The sequence below is a fragment of the Varanus komodoensis genome, unplaced genomic scaffold, assembly GCF_004798865.1.
Source record: "Varanus komodoensis strain SLA01 unplaced genomic scaffold, ASM479886v1 scaffold4, whole genome shotgun sequence".
NCBI classification, from domain to species: Eukaryota; Metazoa; Chordata; class Lepidosauria; order Squamata; family Varanidae; genus Varanus; species Varanus komodoensis.
The window spans coordinates 47,311,987-47,330,119 of NW_025335941.1; the positions used below are offsets into that span (position 1 = coordinate 47,311,987).

An 18,133-nucleotide genomic window follows, 5' to 3' on the forward strand; every position below is an offset into this window, starting at 1 on the left:
GTGTAACAGAAAAGCCAGTGTGGTGTGGTGGTGAGTATTGAACTGGGGAACTGGGTTATCTGGATTCTAGTCCTTGGTTAGCCATGGGTTTATTTGGGCCAGTCACCCACACCCAGACTCCCCTACCTCACAGGGTTACTGTGAGGATGAAAATGGAGTGGAGGAAAACCTTGTAAGGCACCTTGCAGTCCTCAAGAGGAAAATTGGGATATAAATGCAATATAGTAGTCTCTAGATCTACAGTTGATGCTGAACTCTTTGAATATCCAAGATTCTGTTATATAACTCCTCTAAATAATTTATTGTATATTATTTTAATGAGTAGGAGATGCATTGAAGCTCTGACTATTCCTATTTGTATTCAATCTATCATTTGCTTTCATACATGATGTGATGACTTTTTGCTATACAATTTGTAGGGTGGGGTGTTACTAAGGGTGACCACACTTGAGCACCTCTTGAACCTAAATAGGGTAGAGAATGACTAAGAGATCTATTACTCCTGCAGAAAACATGAGAGAGCTAGAAGAACCCTACATTCCCTGTTACCCCCAAAATATCAGCTATATTCCCCTTTCTCTATTTAAAAGGGCATAATTCCACTTTTTCCAATGCACTCCATTGTTCACAATCCATTGTTAGATACTTTTATTACAGAAACTCCTGGCAAAGAAAAAGTGCTGGGTTATGATGTTACTGTGGGCCAAAACAGTCAGGACTTGATTTGTGTATTTAGCAGGGAGGTCTTTTTCCTTCCCTTTTCATTTGCTTAAGCACAGCCTCCGCCGCCACATCGGGATTGGGACCTAGTGTAGGGAATGAGAAAGTGGCTTTTACCATCCCACGCCTACTCGAGTAAACACGAAAAGAAGATAGAGCTGCAAGATCAGCCTTTCCCAAGCTGGCGCCCTGCAGAAGGGCTGGATTACAGTTCTCATCCCCCTCACAGCCAGGGATGACTGAGGATGCTGGGATCCATAGTTACCACTCCCAACGGATGGAGGAAGGCCAGTCTCAAACACGCATTTCACGCTTTGGCTGCGCGTCAACGAGGCCGTCACAGGATCTCGTATCTGTTTGCGGGGAGGAAGCGCAGGCCCGATGCTTCCAGCCCGACGACGATACGGAGGGGGATGAAGAAGAAGAAACGTGCTCGCTCCCCGCCTTTACACCAGCTCCGCCCTCCTCCGAAGGAGGCGAGCGAGGCTGCAGGCGAAAGAGGGAGGAGAGGTCGGCTCCGGCGCCGCTGATTGGTGGGGAGGTTGCTGCGAAAACACCGAGGCGCCCGGAGCGCTCCGAATCCATTGAAAAGCGCCAGAGGTACCAACTGTACTTCGCCCAGGTTTTCGGTGGGTAAATATTAGTCACGGCACGGCCGGCCCGAACGCTTTGGTGGAGGCGGCGGCTTCTCGCTGAAGAATCGCTGCTATTTTTATGCTGTTGGCGGAGGAAGGAATAATTTGGCATCCTTGCCTGCCGTACGAGTGGGAAGGCTTTGCGGATGTTTCTGGGGTTGTTCTTCGCGGCCAGGTAAGGCAGTGGTTGCGCTCGTGCGCCTGGAGCTGTGCGTTTTCTTTCCCCATCGCTTTTGCGCCGATGCCTCTGGAAGTTTGCAGCAGCAGCGCGAGGAAGCGCGAGGCGACACTGGAAAAGTGAACTGGATTGCAGCGGCGCGGGCGAGGAGCGTGGAGACCAAACTTTAGCCTTGAGTGCTTTTCAAGTAACCTTTAGATCTTGCTAATAGAATTTATGCTGCAAACTTAACAGCATGCAGGAAGGTAAAAGATGGAAGGTTAGGTCCCCACACTCGCTTACTGGAAAGTAAATTGCCATGTGCCCGGTAGAACTTAGTTATGGCAGTCCGGTAGAACTTACTTGTGGGAAAATCTGCGTAGAACTGGGCGGTAAATGAGGTACAAGTATGGGAGATATAAATCTCTTAAAACAAATACAAGTTGTTGCTATTAATCTAAACGTGGAAACAGTTCCCAACAGACTCAAATACACTCGGATCGCCATAGTTCTGGTGTACGCCGATCTAGTGTTACGGTTTTATCTTGGAAGGCACCTAAAGTTAAGAATGAATGGAGATAAAGGTTTGTGGACTCGTAGGCTTATTTAGGTGCAAAGGACTACAATCTCGCTGTATTTATTTAGGAGTAAGTCGACTGGGCAGACTTATTTCTGAGCGTGTGTTCGTTCTTCTTTAAATCTGCCCTTTCTGTGCTTCCAGTGGATCCGAGGCAATAAGAATGATTATAATGCATTCAGGACTCTGTGTATACAACATGCACAATAATTTACTTCTAAAAATCAGAACGTCAAAGGCTGGCGTGTGTGTTGCTTACTCGGGTAGCTCTAGAAGGAGCAGGTGGCCTTTGTGGATTTGCAAATCAAATGCTTATGAGTAACTCAGGTTTTGGATTATTAATGTGAACATTTGTGTGTGTATTGCCTGCATGCACATTTGCTTATCTTAAAACACGACTAGAAGGAGTGTGTTAGGCAGGCATCAATAATGTACATGTTCCCCTAAAACTGCTTGCCTTCCTTTGACATTCATGTGCGTATTCCTTGTGGGGTTGATTTAGTCAAGTGGGAGAACAAACTGATCAGGAGAACGACATGTAAAACGTTGCTAAACTTTCAAATGTCAGACCCATTCCCTGTTCTGTCTTTGGCTCCTCCCACCCACCTGTCTTGCTCTTCCTGAATCTCATGAGTTATCTCTACAGCCCTGAGACCCACTCAACAGATGCCATTTAGTGGCCCTAGAAAAGCCTGAAAAGCTTTCTCCACCGTGGGAGGAAAGCATGTCATATTTACTGTTGACTTCTTTGGCTTCGTTTTAACTTTTGCATGTATCCAGTTCTCTCCTATTCACAATGCTGTCTGTATACAGTTGTATTTGTGTAGCCCAGACAGAGCCAACCCTTGTGAGTTGGTGTAGGCACATTCGGAATTTTGAGAGAGTGTCGTCTCACAAAACGGTTGCTGTGATGGGCTTAGCCAGGCAGAAAGCACAAATTTCCCAGAAGGAAGATTAGGAAGACTAAAACAATGGTAACTTGTGCAAGCATTTAAGTTCAAGGCAGAGGTGGGGTTGGAGCTTTAAAATACTAAACCGCTATTTTGAACTCAAAATTGGTATTGGAAGGTAGCATGCCCTTCTCTCTATTAAACGATTAGCTTCTGTGCCTGTGGGAAAGCGTCACAGATCCAATTCCCAGCTCTGAGATTGGAGTGTTGTCTCCAGACTCAGAACTGACAATCCAGACTTTTCTGCAACCCCTCAGATGATGTCCAAGGGCCATAAGATCATTCCCTGCATGATTTTTCATGGTTAGAGTTGAACTTGGAGTTGCCACTCAGCCATGAACCTTGCTTGGTGCCTTGGGCCTGTCACCATCTCTGCTTGATCTACCTTACATAAAGTTGGAAATAACTGTGAAATAAATATATCTTCCAAGGTGGTGTACAAAAAGTTGTAAGTAGAAACAGCTCATTATCCTGCCCACTTCCAGTGTATGGTATATTGGTTACAGGGGTATGTGGGTTTTAAATTGTGGTTTGAGCCTCATAATCTTTAATCAGCACTAATACTAGCAAAAGAGAACAGCTAACAGGGAAAAAGCAGCCAATGTACCCAATTAGTTCTGGAACTAATTGTTCCAGTTAAGGAAGAATTTAGCTATTTCAATCTGGTCCAGTGTCCCTTGGGAGATGGGGCAGACTGTGCCGCTGTTCATTTTGGCTTTCCTCAGCTTCTTTGGAGATCTCAGGTTGATGACCCAGGATGGGTGGACAGAATGGGAAAACAGTGTGGCAAGCTACCCTCAATCCTTCCACTCTCAGTGAATCCACCTTTTTTCCACCATTGCTGCCAGCTGCCTTTTCTCTCCCTCTTCCTCCTCATTGCTACCACTTGCTTGCTTATTGGGCAGAGGGGCAGTGGCACCTACCGCTTATCCTTCCCAGTACCACCATTGTCTGGGATAGAGTGAGAGGCAGGTGAACAAGCAGGTTGCAAGTCAAGAGGAAGAGCAAACCAGGGTGATGTAGTGGTTAAGAATGCTGGGCTGCGACTCAGGAGATCTGGGTTCTAGTCCCGACCTGGCGATGGAGCTCACTGGGTGACTTTGAGCCAGTCGTGGACTGTCAATCCAACCTACCTCACAGGGTTGCTGTTGTGAGGATAAGATTGCAAGGAGGAGAATTATGTAAGCTGCCTTGAGTTCCTTGGAAGAAAAAAAGGTGGGATATAAATATAATAAGTTTGGGAGGGGGGTCTTATCAGTGGATTCCTGCTGGGTTATAGGCCCTCAGCAGGCATCCAACCACAGTTACCCTGATCTGCCTGAATTTCCACAGATTCTGGGGCCTTGACAAAATTGTCCTTCATGAACAAGCCTGGCCCTCAGGAAACAGCCTCAGGAATTCTTGCTGCCTGACCCACTGTCTGCCAATCATACTCTATTCATGCTCCTAAAAGACACTGTGGGAGAGACTATGCAGGAATTAGTTCAGTCTTTCTCAGCTTGGTGCCGTTTAGATAGGTTGGGCTTTAAACCCCAGCCAGCAGTGCTGCAAGTTTTAGTCCAACCTGTCTGGAGGATATCAAGTTGGAGAAAGCTGCATTAGTTCATATTAGTAGATGGCTGCTGTGAAGTATGCTGTGGCAAACAAAACTTTGCTTTGTGTGAGCTACATTGGAGAATTTGTTCAGGGTCAGTTTATCCACATCAAAGCACAACTGCAGCAAAACCGCCAAGGTCAGTTGGACCTTAGGAGATTCTCTGTCCAATTGTTGGCAGGCTACTCTAGACTGCTTGGATCTACCCTAATTCATGCATCCTATTTATTCTGGGTATCAGAAGTATAGTGAGCAATAAAACTTTCTACTTGAGCCCAGTTCTTTTTTTCCTGGGCTCAAGTAGAAGACTTTTTTTAAAATCAGCATGTAAGAAGACTCTGCATTCTTTGTTACCTAGAGCCTCATCATGCATTGCCATTGCAAACTTTGTTCATTTTATCTGAGCTTGGAGGAAAGGGGTGCCAATCGCACCCCTCTTTTTTGCATATCTTTGTTTATAGATCTTATCCCCTGATTATATTTGGCTTGGATCCATTTTCTGTCTGAAAACATCCAGATATTCATTTTCTGCAGAAGATCTGTTGGGCTTATTGGTAGTTTAGAATCAGGTATTTTGGCAGCAGGAGGGCAGTAACACTGTCCTGCTGCTCCAAAAAGCAGGACTAAATCTAATGGGTTTAAATTATAGGAGAGTAGATTTGGTTCAATATTAAGAGATATTCATAACCATAAGAGCAGTCCAACAATGGAACCCAGGACCTGGAGATGGATTCGGGTGGACCAGTCCTCCCTTGGTCTTCAAGCAGAGACTAGACATACAACTGTTGGGAACTATCTAGCTCTGGATTCACTTCAATGTGCAGGGATTAGAGTTTGAGGCTTCCTCTAACCTGCATTTTATGTTATCACAGAACCCTCTTCATTCCTAGCAGGAAAGATGGAACTTCTCGCCTCTCTTTCCTTCTCTCTGCAGTCCTCCAGGCCACCAAAACATATTCCACAGGATTTCCCAGCATGAGTATGTGAAGGGGAAATCACACCCTGCCTGGCTTTGAAAGCACATCTGTCAAGAGAACAGTCCTATTGGATCCAACCCAGACATTTCCAATATTAGGCTTTGTGGCAAGAAGAGGCTTGCGGATTCAGTTAGTGATGTACCCATAGAAACATTCTTCCTGCCCAATCAGTAGAAGAGATTCTGCCTCTTGCTCTTCTTACATTTATGCTTTCCAGCCACTCCTTGCTGCAGTACCTCACTCAAGAAGTATTCCAAGAAATACTCAACTCTTGCCCCTTCTCTTTCCTTGATCTTTTTCCTCAAGCTCTGCTATGATAGTGATTTAGACTTTTCTCTACCTGGACAGCCCCTAACTAGGATAAGGCAAGTTCAGCCCTATTTTCAAAACCAGACAGTTTACCCCCACAATGGAATGAGTCCCTGTGATCTTCAGAAGATGAGGGAATCTTGCCTCCCAACCAGGCAACTGCATTGCTTCCCTCCTTCCAATGAATTTGAGTCCTGGTTGTTGTTGCTGTATGGGAATCTCACCAATAAGATCATCACCTCAGGCAGTTCTGGAGATGCCCCTGGAACAGAAGGAAGGGCACTGCTTCCCCCAAGTTGCCAGTATGACAGTGCTGCTCTCATTGCTTGTCTTTCTTCTGTAGGAATGAATAGCAGCTGTTCATCTGCATGGGGCAACTTAAAGAAGGGGTGCAGAATCCCTTCTCTCAGCATGATGGCTCAGTTCCATCTCAGAGAAGATCTCAAGGCTGCAGTCAAGTGGTGGGTGCGGCAAAAGGGGTGGGGCCAAGCCCCCCCCCAAAATATCATTTATTATTGCCTTAGTAGAAATGTTTCACCATTTTAGGTGGGGGTGGCCAGATGCACAAAAGCTGAGAAAACATGGAGCTATTGGTGTTGGAAGAAGCCTAAGGCCAGGTGAAGGAAGCATGGACTTGTGGGTAATGCCAAGGGGCTGACTGGGACACCAGGCCTGAAGTTCTGCATCCCTGAGTTAAAGGATGGATTCAGGCATGTCATTAGGCTGGAGGCTACAGCTGTTGTTTTGTTTGTATTATTAATTGTTTATTACAGCTGTTGCTGTTTGCATCTTTCCCCTGCCCCCAGCAGTTTAAAGGAGAAAGTTTTTCAATAATAAATTTTAAAATATTGGGCATTTTAAAAAAATCATTTTAGAATCAAGCTTGCTGCTACTTACTTCCATTCTGGGTTCTGCTTCTTGCTGAAAGCCTGACTGAAGGCTGGGACGTGTGATGAAAGTGGCACTTATACAGAAAAATGGACAAATTTCACACCTCATTTCTGTATACCCTGAAAAGACATGTGTTTGTAATTCTTTCATAATTAGTCATCAATTGAGCTTTCGCCCTGAAGGACTGGAAGTCTTTATGAATGTACGGCTTGTATCTGACATCAAACGTGGGAGGACACCCACTTCTGAGATGGGCTTCTGCTTGTTTGCATGATGAATATTTTGACTGTGCTAGGCAGCAAATAAAAAGCAATGCTTTGCAGGGTTTTTGTCTTTTCCCTACTCATTAGAAATGGCTCAAATACTGGAATTTTACTTAGCAGGGGTTGAAGGCCATTGATTATTTCCATGGGAGAAAATCCCATGAGCTGATAGCCTATGGATCTATGGGTATGAGGGAAAGTGGGTGCAGATTTTCAATTATATTTTATATATCACATTTTCTCTATACTTATTTCAAGTCAAGGATAAGTACATCTGAAATGCAGCCAGCATGTTTTCCCCCATTTAATAAAATCAGTGTGAAGTTTGCTTTTTGAAATAAAAAGTCAGAAACAATGGCATAACAAAAAGCTTTCTTTGTTTTATAAGATGAAACATTCAAAGCTAAGCTGAGACCTTTTAAATCACTGCAAGGAGCCAGAAATAAATGACTAGAGCCATTAAAATGTTGTTAAAAGTCAGCAAGGTCCAATTTAGTTCTAAACAAAAGACCTGACACAGCTGGGCAGTGGTGTTTCAGTGGAGTCAAGCAAAAAGGGTAAAAAAATCCCTCCCCTCATATTATTGCATCGTCTACTGATTCAGATGTTACATGTACATGTGCTCAGTTGGTTTATTCTTGAGGGGGAACTTTTTATAGTCAACCTGTGCTGATGTTTAAAAAAAGATACATATTTGTGTGTGGGTAAGAATGAGCAGCTTTTCCGCCCAGAAAACTCAGGCTGTTGCTAAGAGCAACTGACCGTGCAATCTGAAGTATGTTTACTCCAAAGTAAGTTCAGATGAGGTCCATGCAGTTTACTCCCAGGTAAATGTGCTTAGTATTGCAGCCTTGAGGTACAAACCCTTGGGAAAAAGTGCAACAGCTCTCAGTGTTCCTCAGCTAATATGGCTAGCTGAGCGGGTGAGACTTTTCCTCTGTCTAAGAAAAAACAGGATTGTGCCCTTACTGCTTTAGGAGTCCTACCATAATGTCTAAAGGTGTGCCAGTGCCAACACTGATCCTTAATGTGAAGCATAATCCAGCGTATATGTAATCAGAAGTCTTGCTGTGTTCAGTGGGACTTACTCTCTAGTAGTACGTGTGCTTATAGTCAGAGTTCAAATGCCTCTTTTCTTGATATTTGTCTCTGTGCTGCATTTGTCCCAGTAACTTGACACACTTGTTGCTGTTACCTGCTGTCAGGTCATCTCTGATGCACATTGACCCCGTGAATGAAAGGCCTCCAAAATGCCCTGTTCTTGACAGCCCCACTCAGCTCATGTGAGAGTTCAAGGCTGTGTCTTCCTTTATGGAACTGAGCTTTCTCTTATTCTGCCTTGACTTTCCCCAGCAGAGACAGAGGTAATGGACGGCATACAAATCTGATAAATATATAAAATAAAATAAATTATGGTCTTCCCCAGGAAGTCTTGCCTTCTCATGATGGGCCTGAAGTACGACAGCCTCCAGTTTGTCATTTTTCCCTCTAGGGAAAGTTCTGACATGCTTTGATCTAGGACCCACTTGTTTGTCATTTTGTCTGTCCAGGGTATTCATCATGCTCTCCTCCATTACTTCCTGTCAGCTTTCCTCACTGTCCAGCTCTCACACTCATGCATGGTCAGAAGCATATGGGCAGCCCGTGGAAACAGACCAGAACTGGTGCGATGTGTCTGGATCTTCTAGTCCTGGTTTTTAGTCTGGCTGCCTCATTTGTGCAAGCTGAAGCTTCTGGGCTGTCTTCAAGGGCAGCCCCATGTAGATGGCAATATCTAATTGTGGATTAAAATATGACCAAATCAGGGCTCTTTTAATCTTGCTAAATTAGAACTACAAGTATAAGGTTGCAATTGTATACACCATCCTTCAGTGCCTTCCAAATTATTTGAGCTACAGCCACTGTCATCCTTGATGGTTGGCCAAGCTGACTTGGGCTTGTGGGAGTTGCACCAAGGGCACCATATTGGAGAAGAATGCTGTCACACCAACCTAGGAGCAAGTTGCTCTGCATTCAGTGGCGCTTTCTTCTAAGTAGAGATGCAAAGGATTTGTATAGGATTGCACTGTTAATCTGTCGACAGCACAAGGTTATACAACATCTGTTTAAGCAGGAGCAAGCCCATTCTGTTGAGATGGAGCTTGCTGCTTCAGACTGTGGTTTAAAAATATGATAGATCAACTAAACATCATTTGATCGGTGGACAGCTTTATCTTTAAATGCTGCATGATGAAGATGTCGATTTCCTTAGGAGAAGCTGTTTCATCATTGCTTGGTGTACAAGGACGGGGCTGCTTCACAGTCTACTTTTGAAAGGTGTCTGCACTGGCCAGCCCTCTGCTAATGAGCTCTGCTGTGGCTAAAAAGATTGCCTATCACTCAGTGATATGCTAGTTACAAGTGAGTATGAGTGCTAATGAAATGCAGATTGGAACAGATGGTCTCTGGAATATAAGAAGTGCCACCTTGTCTGTGTGAAGTTGTTCCTGCTGGAGAGCAGTGCCAGTTGGGGTGGGGGGAGGCATGCATGCATCGTTACCAAGACTCTTCCAGTATGATTCCTCAGTGTAAACATGGTTTTATTTTCGCAGCACTTCATTTCAGTAGTGTATTAGGACTGGGTGTCTTTGGGAGAAGAGCTGTGAAGGCCACTTTGGGCTCCTTCCAAGAAGAAAAGAGACATGCTATAAGTGCAATATATTAATGTTTATACAGATTTTCTGCAATTTTCCATGGGTAGAACTCACGATGGGTCGGACACGACTTCGCAACTAACAGCAGCAACAAGAACTCACATGGTGTTCGTTATGTGATGCAGAATTTGGGTAATTTTCCATTTTCAATGCTACCCCCTCCACCTAATGGAACAGTTAAGCCTAAACTTGTGTACTTTGGGTTATATATTTGAACCTTGGCACAGTAAACAGTTTTGGAAGAGTAACAGTTCCTCCCAAGGGGATGGGGGGATTCTGAAGTCTGACAGATGCATTGTTCTATCTCCTACTCTACAAACTGAGGGAAAATATTCTACCCATATGTGATTTTTATGTGATTTTTTTAGCATTTCTGCAAGAGATGGTAATATGTAACAAGCCTGCAACAAGCCTGTAGGTTTCCTGTGAAATTACAATTTATAAAATCCTTACATGGGTCCACCCTGCCATGCAGCAAGATAATGAGGCCTGGTTAAAGCAGCATCAAGGGAGGAGGAATTCAGTACCAGGGTCCTTTGTATGGTCGCTTATGCCTCCAGTGCTGTGTGTTTATGAGTTGCCACAGCATGGTTTCTGGCCCAGTGCTTTGTTTGTGCACTGGACACTGTCCCATATAGCACCAGTAGGCTAAAACATATAAATGATAAAGGAACGTTCACCCTCATCTAAGGGCCACCCCCAACTAGGCACCCAAGCCTCTGGAGAAATACCATCTATGAACAGGCATGCATTCACTTCCACTGCAAAACTGTGAGTGCTAGGCATTCTTATGTTTGCTCTCAACATACCAATGATAGCTTAATTAAGAATAAATGAATATGGAACCAGGAGTATGCATCTAAAATTGAGCTTTGGTTCACCAAACTGGCAAACTCTCGGACTCCATTCACATAGGCAAACATGTACAAAGGAGAAAGAAAGAGCCACCTTTGTAGTTGTACCATGGCTTATTTTTCCTCCCTGGCTGTGTGAAGCCACCCATGTGGGTTCTGGGTAGTTTGTTAACCAGTCTAGCCATCCCCTCCCCCACCGGCCTGGTTCAAATGTAACAACACACAAGGGCAATTGGGAAAATGGAGTGGTTTGTGGCCGGGCTGCATGTGGGTGCTTAACATAAGTCGCAACAGCTGTTCTGCGAGTGAACTGCTCACCTTTCATACTAAGTCCCCATTACAGTGTCTTCCGGTTATTCCCAAACAATAGCTTATTAACCACCCACATCCATGCAGATCTGGCTTATGTAGCCAACCAGTTTGTTCTGTGTGTGTGCGTGTGAGACAGAGGGGGAGGGAATAGGGAGAGAAGCAGTGGAGAGCTCCATCTGAAGAGAGGATTTGGGAATGTAGACAGGAGGATGAGGTCAAAGAGCACTCTAGAGGATAATGTAATTGGGTTTTGTGGAATCAGCAAGCAGTACCCACACAGTGGTGGAAAACACAACTGGTTGTCTTTTCAGGGACATGGAAAAACGGGTACAGGAGGAAATATTTAAGTTCTTGCTGTTTAGAAACACCATGGCATAGAGTGGTTAATGGCTGCCGAGTAAATTATTGGGCTTTTAGTTAAATTAGTCCCAGAAGGCCAAGGGTTGCCAATAGGGAACCAAACAATACGGGGCATTTGTTCTTTCCACTGAGACACATGCTGGCTTTCAGAGTAAAGGAGGAACTTTTCTTTGGATTTTAAGGTGCTTTTCAACAAAGGATATAAGGCAGTGCTAACCTTATAAGTGAAATTGTGGGCTTGACCACAATAATATTATTGTACATTAACCATTTTCAGATTTTAGTTCTGATCTTATTGTTTCAGCTTTGTGAAAAGGTTCCAAGTCCTTCATGATCTCTATATGCAGCAAATAAGGGATTTTCTCTTCTCCTCTCCCCCTGCCCCCGCCCGGTCAATATTCCACAAGCTCTTACAGCAAAAACCGACCTTGTCACAACTAGTAACACAGCAAAGTACAGAAAATGGATGTTGAGGACTGTTAAGCATAAGCTACAAAAACTTTCACTGTACATTTGTCAGGATGTCGACACTCTGGGGACAGAACACGGGTTGTGCAGGGTGCACTTAGGCTGCAATCCCACGCAAGTTCATCTAGGAATGAGTCCCACTGAACTTGGTAGGGCTTACCACTACGTAGGATTGTGCTGTGCATGGCAGAATATGGGGTTATATTCAGGGGTACTGTACTGCTGCCAGCAGAAGGAAACCACCGCTTCCTCCTGGAGTGCCTCCTGGACCTGTTCTGGAGCGCTGACAGACCTCAAGAATATTTAGTGTGCGTGCAGGGAGGCAGTGGGGAGATGAGGTGGGAGGGAAACCCTGTTGTGTAAATTGGACCTCTGCTCATGCAAGTATTGGGTTGAACCATAAAGTGATGCCACTTTATGCAGTCTTGAAAGCCAACTTAGACATATATGTCCTTGCTAGCAAGCGTGTAGCAATATGTGAATGAAATAGCTATATCAGCAGTGGGATAGATACAGTCATCCAGATGTTGTGCTGCAACTCCCATCTGCGATAGATGGAGACCATGGAAGGTGAGGTCCAATAACATCTGGATGAGCACGCTTTCCCCATCTCTGATGCACCTGGTTGCACCTAACTCTAATGTGGGAGACACGAAAGCATTCTGAATAGATCCCCCTCTTCAGAGGAATAATTTCTCCTAACAGGCTGTATCAAAAAGGTGTTATCCTTCTCATAGTTTGGATGCAGCCGATTCATTCAGACTTCACAATAGTTGTGCACAAACCACGCCATCACCAGACAATCTCTTGCCAGACTTGGCAAGACAGTGCTCACGAACATACACGAATACCTGCAATAGCACCTGCCAAGCCTCCCTTGCACTTCCTGCCCTCCTGTGTGCCCCCCTCCCATGTGAAAGAAGACATCCTTGTCCCCCCACTTGTTTTGTTCCTGCATCATGCCTTCTAGGACAGCATGAGATTGCATTTCAAAGAAGTCATTACCAGACTGCTGTGAGCCTGATTCGCACATTATAACAACCTAAGTGCTATTTGCGTATGATGGTAACAAGTGAGTTTCCGGTAGGAGGGCGTAAGCATGAGCCTGTTGTCAATTAACTATTGAACAACCCAGAACCTTTAAACAACGCATTGGTCTGAGTTTGGACATCGTGTTTAGCAGGAGCCAATTGTGGGATGCTGAGCAAAAGCTGAGCAAAAGCTGATCCCTTTGTGCCTCACACCCTCAACAACCCACTGGTTTCTAAACCAATGGGTTGGTCATAATATGTGAATCGGGTCTAGAATAAGGGTTGAGTATAGGTTGTCACTGAATTGTGGCTCATCATTTCGTGCACCGGGGATTAACTATGGACTGTTAAACATGAACAAACTAGAAAGAGAACCCATGATTTGTTGGGTTGTGAACTGCAAGTTGTTTGTGGTTGTAGTTATAGTCCATTGCATCCGGAAAGCATCACGCTGGGGAAGGCTGCTTTACCGAAATAAAGAGCAATGTGAGAGCAGCCATTCTCTTTCATTATTTCATGCAAGAACAAAAATAAAAATCAGATAAACCATTTGGCCACACTACAACCTGGGCCAGCTCCCAAAAAGGAGTCTCTGCCCCATGTTTACAAGTACTTCCAAGAAGAAAGATTCTTTTTTGTACAGTGTTATCAGACACAACTTCATCCACCGATAGGTGTCCCAGTGGCATGTAATGGATAGGCAGTCATTTGTTAAAAACAAGGCCCCACAATAGGGGACCAACTCCTGTCTTCCTGACTCGGTCACGTAAGCAGTGCTCCCAGATACTGCTGCATGATCCTGTTTTTTAAAAGGAGAACAAAACTTAGCCCTTAACAGCTGCTTGTTGATATACATAATAAGCAGCAAGAATATTCTTTGTTGTTACAACTTGGGTTTTTTAATTTAAAAAATCCTGTTACATTGGAGGAGTAGAAGGTTTCATTGTTTAGCTATTCCAATTAGAATGTTAGCCTTTACTTTAAAGCCTCTGGGTTAGCACTTTGTTGTGCTGCTTAAATATTTCTGCAGCTTCCCCAAGTGTTTATCTTTCATCTGTTTAGGGTGCTAAGTTCCACAGTTGCTAAAATGAGAAGATAAAGGATGTTATTAAAAACAGGGCAGCAGTAAACTTTATCAGACGCATCTGTGGGTGGAGTGGGGGAACCATGTTTGCAAGAGGTTGCAGACAAGACGGTAACAAGCAAGTAAGTGTTGACCAGCCCTCCCCTAGCTTAGGCCTCAGCATGTGTTTGCTGGGTATGATGGAGTTGTAGTCCGAGTACAACGGAAGGATACCAGGCGGGGGAAAGGCTAGTGGTGCCTTTGAAAGGCTGTGGAGCCCCTGTTTGTCAAAACCATTAAGTAGCAACGCGTTTTAATCCATAAAAATATATAAAGGTACCATTTCACGGACCAGTGTGGCATAGTGGTTACTGTTGGATTGAGACTCAGGAGACCCGGGTTCTAGTCCCCACTCCACCATGAGGCTCACTGAGTGACTTTGGACTGGTCACTGACTGTCAACCTGGCCTACCCCACAGGGTAGTTGTGAGGTTAAAACGGAAGGAAGACTAAGTAAGCCGCCTTGGGTTCCTTACAAGAGCAAAAGGTGAGATATAAATGAAATAGTGAAATTAGACATCTCACCATAAAATAAAATCATAATGTTGAATATCACAGGTCTGATTTATCTCTGGACAAGGCACCATTTAAGTCACCTAACACCTCTGGCCTGCCTTCCCCTCCCACAAGTTCACCAGAGGGTCAGTAGGTGCAAACATTGATTCACGGCAGCAGAGGAGGGGGCAGTTCTTCCGACTCATCTGCCATTACCCAGTGCTCTCTCTGCTCAGTGTCAAGAGAAGACAAAGTTAGGCAGTTACAGCTGCTGTTCCCCATCATCTTCCTCATCCTCAGTGCCTCGGGTCTCTGCCTAGCAGGCCTGGCATCAAGGGTAGAGATGGTTGGGTATCTCCTGAGGACCCACAACCCAGGAAGGACCCACTCCCTGGACTTGTTCCTCCTCTTCCCCATGGCACCCAGCTTGTTCTGCGGCTCCTTGCTGCAACCCAGATGGTGGTGATGGTGAGAAGCAGGTGCATGAGATGCTATGGCTTCCTTGCTCATGGGGTCACTCTCTGGCAAGCTTGTTGGTGGTGGCAATGATGAGGAAGAGGAGTATCCACAGCAGCCACTGGTGCCAGTGTTGGCATGAAGGTGTTCTCCCCAGGGGAGAGCTCCCACCCATGGTGCCTTACCCTGCAATGTGTACCCTGGGAGCTGGCCCCAGAGGCATCGGGGATAAGGCACAGAGCAGTGGTTGCAGCTGTCTATCCCAGCAGTGAGCCACTTTAAAAATGTGAAATAGAGGGAGGCTGACAGCAACTGTGGTGGGTCCCATCATTTGTTCCCTCATGCTGGGTGTTGATGCCTGGCCAGATAGGACTCACAAGCACACAGTTGGATTTCTGGCATGCATTGAATTGCTTGGCGTGCAAAAGCAGAAACTCTTGGGATAATGCATGCTTCTGTTAGGAAGCAACAGTTCTCCTTTTGAGAACTGGAACTCTGAAAACATCTTGTTGACATAAAAGAGTGAGTGGGGCCACTGCCTTTAAAGAAGACATACTTTATAAAAATGTGTCTAGTATTTGTGTTCAAGAGAATCTGTTTTCCTTTGGCAATAGTATGAGCGTCGCCTCTGCTCTTGCTTTCTTGGCCAGTTTTGGTTCTGCCCTCGTTTCCCTTTCAGGCAAGGAAAGGCATCCAAGAGAGCACTTCTGTCCATGCAATCATGGAGGATGCATGCCGTCCTCTTCCCTCTGTCAGTTGTTCCCACCAGCTTAGTGTTTCTTCTTTTCCAGTTGTTACTCTGCTTTCTGTGATTTTGAACATGGACACTGGCCTGTTTTAGGGTGTGTTTGCTTGTCTGTTGGGGTTGTTTTTATATTTCTGCAACTCTCGGAGTTCTCCATGTGCGTTGGTATTTCCCTCTTGTTTCTCAGTGGCACCATATTGGCTATAATACTGGCCATCCTGACCACCTGAATTTGCTGTTAGGAGAATATTATTATAATTCTTATATTTTTCATTTATATTCCACCTTGCTTATCTTGTAAGGAACACATGGCAGTTTATAAGACTTTTCTTCTTTGTATGTCTTCCTGACAAAAACAACCTTGTGAGATAGATTAAGCTGAGAGGCAATGATTGGTCCAAATTCATGGCTGAGTGGGGACTAGAACTTATGAGCCCCAGTTCAGAGTTCTTAACCACACTGGCTGATGTTCATATCACCATTGTGTATAAGCCTTAGGAAAGTTCTTTAGGGCAGTCCTAATGAAATGAATGGGGGCTGAGAGAGTATTATTTGGACACAATCAGTGGGGAATTTCTCTTATACAAGGAACATTCAAATAGACTATGCCCTCATCCATGTCAATGGGGTTGATGTAGGAAGACTTACTAAAAGACAGTGTGTCTCAGTTAATCAAACACATTTAGCACAGAAACTTGCCTTATTATTGTTGATTATCATAGCAATAGAAATAAATCTCCTGTAAGATGTAAGATCTCAAAAAGGTTATTTGATGATGCCTTTCATTTTTCTGATACCATTTCAATATATAATGACATCTTAACAAAAGGGTACAAGCTTATCTTCATTTCATCTCCACCCAGCAGACTAATCTGTGGCACTGATTTGATTTGCTTGAGGAAATACATGGTATTGTTCCCCCTCACTTATCTGAAGATAATAAAGAGAAGTGAACCCTTTCTGGAGAACACCAACAACATCAATCCATCATCAGTGACATCAAAGTTAGCCTTTGGCATGTTGGCTTCTTGATATATTAATGGTAGACTTAATGTTTTGTTGATATTATAAACAAGCACCCATCAGAATAATGACAAATTCTGTCAGTTTCAGACTAAAACATCTTTCCCAGTTAGATGCTTTACTAAGGTTGCTTGTCACACAACCACAAGAAAAGTAAATGTGTAACAACAGTCCTTGATTAAACCTATAACTAAAAGAGTAAAGTCATCTACTGAGATCAATTAAATTGATTATTGAAAAACATGGACCAAACAAAATTCCCCAGAAGTGTCTGTTTTCCAGAATGCTTTGCTAGGTAACCCTGGTTTACAATTCCGATTCATAAATGGGGCTACAAGCCTGGATCCCAGATTTGTGCTACCCCCATATATTTCTACCACCCCTAGTTAGTGTGGCTAATGGTCAGGAATCCTGAAAGTTGCAGCAATGAAGGGAGGAGAAGGTTGGGGGAAAGGCTGCTCTAAGCAATTTCCGGGTTTTTTCACTTCTTTCATGCCCTGCCCCATGGACTAAGAAAACTTGGGAGGAGGGAAAAAGTGGACGGTGCAGAGAGTTTGCAGGATTTCAGGGTAGGGAGACCCTGGCAACCAGTGGTCTGAGCAAGGAGATGCAGCATTTGGAACCTGGATGGGAAGAGGAATGGAGGATTTTTGGCTGCTAGAAAAAGAGCAGCAGCACTAAGTGGGGTGGGGTGGCCCTGCAAATGTTTTCCAGTGGTATGTAACCTTAAGTTAGAGATGCTGAACTTCTTTCTACCTACGGGCCACGTTCCATTTTGGCGAAGCTGTGGGGGGCCGCATTCCAGTGGTGAGCAGGGCCAAATGCAAAGGGATGAGGCCAAAAATACTGGCATATTGTAGCCTAAAGCTCTGACTGTCAGCAACCAAGCCTTACTATGTATTAGAGCTTTTAGGATGGGAAAAATAAGCTCAAAAACCATCAAATAATTGGAGGGGAAAGGTGGTGTGACCTATTGAATCCCAGATGGCTGGATTTTTGAGACTAGTTCATAAAGAATTTGGGCGAATCAATGTAGTGGCGTGGGGGTACTTGATAATGGCTTGATCCTCATGAGTTCCTGCACCCTTGTTGGAAGTGTTAACAGGAAATAATTTTGCTGCATCACTCTTACCAGGCCTGCAAGCCAAAACCTGAACTCTGGGGTGAAAGGCTGTGATGGGAACTGTTGTGCAGACTCTTTGGTGACGCTTCACATCAGCTCATCATCTGCTAATCTTAACAAGTGTTGCCTGAACTGTGTTAACAGGGTTAGGCTAAAGAAGCTCATACGAACAAGTTGTCCCATATGGACAGACGAGTTGGCCAGGCTGCTGCACAGAACATGGGGAGTGTCCCCTGTTGACTTATCCTGTGTTTAAACAAGGTAGCTACCTGTGTGCAATAGCCTGTGTGCAATATGGTGTCACCCGGCCTCTCTTGACTGGCCTAATCTAGTCACAGGTTTCACCAGGTGCATTATCAAGCCATCATTTGAAAGGG

At 44.5% G+C, this 18,133-nt stretch overlaps 1 protein-coding gene across 1 annotated transcript in view; it reads left to right on the forward strand.

The window, feature by feature from the left end:
* Nucleotides 1-1,347: 1,347 nt before the first annotated feature.
* SPATA13 (spermatogenesis associated 13) overlaps nucleotides 1,348-18,133 on the forward strand; it is a 101,336-nt gene continuing 84,550 nt past the window's right edge. The window contains exon 1 of the mRNA XM_044442064.1: nucleotides 1,348-1,530. The gene's annotated coding sequence lies outside the window, so the exon portion shown is untranslated. The remainder of the gene's footprint in view (nucleotides 1,531-18,133) is intronic.